The sequence below is a fragment of the Tinamus guttatus genome, unplaced genomic scaffold (assembly GCF_059628265.1).
Source record: "Tinamus guttatus ecotype Peru unplaced genomic scaffold, ASM5962826v1 Tinamus_guttatus_pri_ptg000150l, whole genome shotgun sequence".
NCBI lineage: Eukaryota > Metazoa > Chordata > Aves > Tinamiformes > Tinamidae > Tinamus > Tinamus guttatus.
This window is the reverse complement of record NW_028288684.1, coordinates 6,556,659-6,562,708: the sequence shown is the minus strand read 5'-3', so window position 1 is coordinate 6,562,708 and position 6,050 is coordinate 6,556,659.

Genomic DNA, 6,050 nt, shown 5'->3' with positions numbered 1-6,050 from the left:
TGCAAGTCACCAAAGGTTTCTGGTTTTATTTGCATTTGAGAGGGAGGCGAGGAGAAAGAAAAGTGCAACATTACGTTAGCTTACGGCTGTTTTGCATCCTCTAAAGAATCAGAGTCAACATGTAGCATCATCATTTAGAGCAGGCTGGATGTTATGATCAAATACCATAGACTTTTTGATCTGATAATCCCTTCGTCCTTAAAAACAGTTCACGTAGAGTCCCAATCAAACACGCCCTAGCATATGTATCCCGTCAGCTCTCAGATCTGTATTTCATAGATTGTCATTGGTTTTACAAGCTTATTTAAACTGAGCCTCATTTTAATAGAAAATATACTTGTTAAATCATACCCCTAAAGGACATCTTAGAAATCTATGCCCTGTAAAACCAAAGCACAGAAAGCTTTGATTACATTTTGTCACTGCCAGCGCAGTTGTATAGTTGTCGTTTTCATGTCTGCAGCAGAGGCAGGGTCTTCATTTCAAGTGGGTTAGAGAAACCATCTGATTCCTTATGCACTCACAACCCTAGGTTTTTGCCCACTCCTGCAAAATATAAATCTGGATGATATTTCTCAGGTAATGACGAGGATACACGCTGGAGGGACTTTTGCTACCTCTGGTTGATGCTTTGCACATTCCCCAAGGGAAAGATAAAAGAATTCTGCTTGCTGGTACTTCGCATAGAACATTAGAAGTGAAAAGAACATGAGATGGGAAGGAGGGAAGATGAGATGTGATTAGGTGTACAAGTATTACAGAGGAAGCAGCTAAGGTCTTGGGTAGGTTTTCATACATAAGCAAGATCTTAAGCACTGTCCTCATTTACTGTGAGTGTGGAAGGCATTTCAGAACAGCAGCAGGTTAGTGAATACATGCAGTGACTTCTGCCAGCATGTGCTTCAATATGGTCCTTTACTAGGAAGATATCAGTTGCACATATTATTCGTGCTGAATGAATTATATGGTATTATTTCCAGAACAGCTGTTATTGTACATCTTATCAACAGCATGTGCAATTGTATAATAGACAGTAGATTTTACATTTTATTCAAGAAGAAGTTTTTGAAACTTTTTACAGTATAGATTTTAATGTCTCTGCAAATCAGACAAGGCTACAAAAACATTGCCAAATGATACTGGCATATAGTTTTGGCAGCAATTTTTGTTAGAAGAAAAAAATAATGCACTGAGCACAGAGAAGCTTTTTATAAAATAGGTCTTCTTGATGTTTGTTTCAGGCCCAGCAATAATAGTTTAGCTGACTGAGTCCCTGTGAGATAGTTTAATATAATGTTACAACAGGATTTAGACAGTTTGCCAAATAAAAGACTAAAATCGCTGAGTTATTAAAAATGTGCTCTTGCAATTTGTGCATTATACATGCTGCCATAAGTCTCAGTTAACTAGTGGAAACTTTCTAGACATCTCATTCACCTTGTGGAGTGGAACACCCAAGAGGCACTCATTTCTTTAGCTTGTTATACCTATTTTCTTACTTATTTCCATTGTGCTTTTGGATGTCTATATTCAAATATTGCCTCATATAAGTTACTATAAAAAATTAAATTGTATGAACTGGTCTTTAATTTTTCTATATCCAAGGTATTCTTTATCAGTACTGTTTCCTAATGTTTATTTTTAGTGTTGTCTTTTGAACATTCTGTGATGATTATAACAGTAGGCTTGATCCTGCTCCACTCAGTGCAGTAAAAATGCTTCTAGTAATCTTCATGGTGCAGAACTGAGTTAGAGCAGGTGAAAAGAAAATATCTTCAATTTTTCTTTTTTCATTTTCATTCTGTTACCACTAATAATGTTACTTTAGGAGTGTTGTCTGTTAGACAGACCAATTTAACTCCAATTCCTTTTTTTTTCAGATTCAATCCTCTAAGCAATTATATTAAAGTTATTAATGTGGTTATTAGACATAATGCATATTAGTCCAGTAGAAATAAACCAGGTGTGACTTGACAGTCTTTAATGCTCCTTTTGTGTAAGCGCTCCAAAAATTCCCTGTTATGTCATGTGCTATCTCTGCTTTGTCCTGAAAGATGACAGCCCTCACAGATCTCATTTTGGGAAACATCCCCAAAAATTAAGTCTACAAGCAGTTCAATTTATAACTCCAGATCATCACATTAACTCTTCCATTTGATAACTGTGTATATATATTCTGTACTATTCACCAAGGGTTCTTCATATCACTCCAAGACTGAAAGCATTAGGGTCTCCTTAGAAATCATGGCAACACTGCCAGTATCTTAAAATATTTGATGTCAAGACATCCTGACTTCACCAGTGGGAGCTTCTGACACTGAATCATTCCTTTTATTTTGTCTACATACAGTCCAAGTGAACATACTAATGCATTGCAAGGTTTACTGATTCATTGCCCCATTATTTTTTCTATGTCTGAAGTCCGGCACATGTTTCTTGTACAAAATAGCAAAGCTCTTCCCTAGCCCTGTCTTTCCAGACATTAATTGTTTTCATTTGAAAGCTTTCATATAGGCAGCACAGAAGTGTGAACAGTTGTTTTTCTTCATGTTGTACAGAAGTGACTGTTACAGCGCTCATAGTGCAAACACTTAGGAATGTGCATAATTTTACTGTTCTGAGTCACCCTCTTGAAATCTTTAAGATGACTTAAGATAATAGAGTTCAACACGCACAGGAGCATTTTCTGGTCAGGAGCTGATAGTTCCAATAGTCATGGTTTATCCATATTGTATATATTTGAGATTTTTGATCTTTTTTCCCCCCCACAAGATTTCATAGACTATTTAGAAAATAAGACTGAGGAGGAAGTTAAAATATCCATATCTCTTAGGCAAGATAATCTAAAATTTCATCTCTAGAAGAGGGCTAAGATGTTCTTCAAAATGTTTAGTGCAAAAGATTTCACATCTCCTTATAAAAATCTAAGCACAGTGCTTAATCACCTAGCTTGAATATATACAGCTGATAAGTAAGTATGGAACACTTCCTACTGAAGCATTTTTTCTTTATTTTTTTGCATGTCCTCCAATTTGTTACCAAACTCATACTTGTAATTTCATGCAAGGTCAAGGTCTCTCCAGTTTCAACCAAAAGTAATGTTTAGTTTTCTTGTTAGTGTAACATTTCCATTTCTCAGAGTTGTATTATGACCTACCTAACACTCAGAGCAAACGTTATGCGTGTACTCAGAATAAAAAATATAAACAATAAAAAATATTAGACAGTCTGTATCCATTCCTTCTGTAGTTTATGCACAACTTATAGCTAAATTCAACAGCTTGAAAAAATAGATGATTCAACAACTTGGAAAATAGATGTGAGAGGAAACGTCTTGAATCCTGTGATTTTATTGCATATAAGCCTTCTGTCAAAAAACACAGTAGGGAAAAAGGCCACACGTATTTCTAGTCTTAAAAATGCAAGGCATGCTAAAAGGTGATAAAACGCTGAAGTCAAGTGAAATTTCTGTTCTCTAGTTTGTGAAATCAGAGGTGCAATTTTGTGACAGACGAGACTCTCCAAATATTTTTGAGCACATTTTTTTCTAAGCAGCACAAATATAATTGTTTACAGAGCAGAGGTGGTGGAGGTGTACATGGAGTACACTACCAGGATCAGTAGTAGCAGGTTGGTGATGCATTAGCTGCTCTTGGCCTTGCTGCAGGGTAAGATTTTACATTCTGTCGTTCATGGTCTGAAATGAGGGTTTCCTTCTAAGTTCCCCAGCTGCAAACAGTTGCCACAGACGTGGGGTGGTCCAGGAACAACATGATGTTGCCATGCCTGAGTTTGCAGACCAGCTTCTGGGTCAGTTGGAGTGACTTGAGTGGAATAATTACATATGTTGCTCCTTCCTTTTTAAGTGCTGGAATTCCACTGGGAAATCTCATCTGTGTGATTTACAGTGCCTGGTGGTGAAGTATAACTCTAAGGATAAACACATACTGCGTGCTATGCCCCTGAGCAGGTGGATGAAACCATTGGAATCACAGTTCTCTGGTTAAAGAATCCAATCTGGGTTTTACAAGAATTTTAATTTTACCACTATTATTATTATTAATCAAATTGACATTGCTTTTTTCCCTTGGATCTCAAGTCACAAGAAAAAAATATTTGGAAATGTAGACTATGTATGTTTATTAACTCCAGCAAAAGTACTTCTAAAGATGTTTTTTACTGGAGTTAATAAACATACATAGAATTTCTGGTAATGTTTTATGTTTGCTTTTTTTTCACTTTGATTGTCTCAGTATGTCTGCAGTGCTGTTTTTGAAGACTTGAGAGCATTATAGAACTGGTAGTGGTTCAAACTTAAATGTGCTAACCTAGCAGTCTAAAATTACAGTCCTAAATACGTATTTAGTTATTCGGTTACGAATTGACACAGTTAGCTGAGACTGAATACGGTAGAATCAGAAAGTGATACGGAAAGACAGTTTACCCTTGGCTACACTTGAAGTTACACTGAAGCACCAGCTGTAACTGCTTCCTCAGCAGTAGGTGAATCTGCTGCAGTAGACAAAGCTTCTGAGTTTCTGGGGTTTGCTCAACAGGAAGCAAACTCATGGACATTTTCCATGTTTGAGTGTTAGAGCTGTATTTTTTTTCTTCTGTTTCCCAGATGCTTTTTGGGAAGCAGGGAAGATTTAGCAATTCGAGCAAGAAAAAAAAACATTTTGGAAATATTTCACAATCTGCTTACTGTGTCAATATTTCATGCTGCAAAAAAATGAATCGAGTAGTCATTTGGGGCCCAGCGCATCCACTGTGCAGCTGTTGCAGATTTTATGATAAGCCACAGTTTGTATTTTTGGATGGAGAGCGGCATAGCAAGTTCCTGGACAGTTTCTGTGGGGCGAAGGCCCCCAGGAAGGAGGGGAGAATCCCTTTGCTCTTCTTTGGCCATTGGACTGTAGGGTTGCTGATACTGCCTCCACTGCTCATACGCCCAGTGTGCTTTGGCCCTACAGATCTCTGTGGGCTGAGCTATTGGTGAGGTCTTGCCTGGCTTGACCTTACAGCTCTTACATATTACCTAAATGGCCAATATGCCCTCATCTATTATCATCTTTCTTCACAGTGTCTTTCCCTTAGGTTCTGTGATTTGTTTTTCTTTGAAGTCCTGCATTGATAATATTGCGCACCAGAAAGTATGAGAATTTGCTGTATCTTTAAACAAGTATACTTACCTGGAATTAAAAGAAAACCATAGATTTGTTCAATGTTAGTTGCTCTGGGTATTAAATCAACTTCCTGGTTTCCCTTACAAAGATGATCAGAGACATCAGTCTTTTGTGGGGGGAACCTGACTACTTGGATTGCCCATATCAGAGTATGTTGACTTATCCAACAGTGAACATTTGAAAGCAAATGGAAATGTTAAAAAAGTAGTCTTGAAAAGCCACAGCTATTAGGGCTTATGCCTTGTGGAGACTTGATTGAAGTTAATAATTAAAATAATTTGTCAGTTTTGATAATTAGGATCTTTAATCCCAAATCTTGTACTCTGTTGAAATAGCAGTAATCAGGATCCTTTCCACATAACATGCTTTGGGTATTCACACCCCATAGGTAATAAATAGCTTTCTAAATTTGTATTAGAAAGTGGAGCTTTGGGGGGAAAAAAAAAAAAAAACATTTACAAGTTTCTTATGAAAATGAAATATTTTATAAACATTACCTGGAAAGGATTTCGATCCATTACCATTCAAGATGTTCTCCTCCCAGAATGTAACTGGGGGTAAGTTAAGAAGATGTACAAAGCTTTCTGCTCTTGGCATTGCCATTGCCAGTGCTGTGTCATGAGAGGTGTCAGTCTGTTCTCGAGGCAGTCCAAGCAGCCGTTCTTTTAGATCTGTGTTGTGGTGGCTATTTTCTGTCAGCAGTAGGACCTATAAGAAAAATATTCCGATATTTTGAAAATACACTTTGAAAAAGAGCATTTAGCCAGGGGAATAACTATGTAAACCCTTTGCTATACTTTCTGGGTTAATGTACTCATCTACACGCAGGCAATTAAACTTATCTGGCATGGTGCATATTTTCCA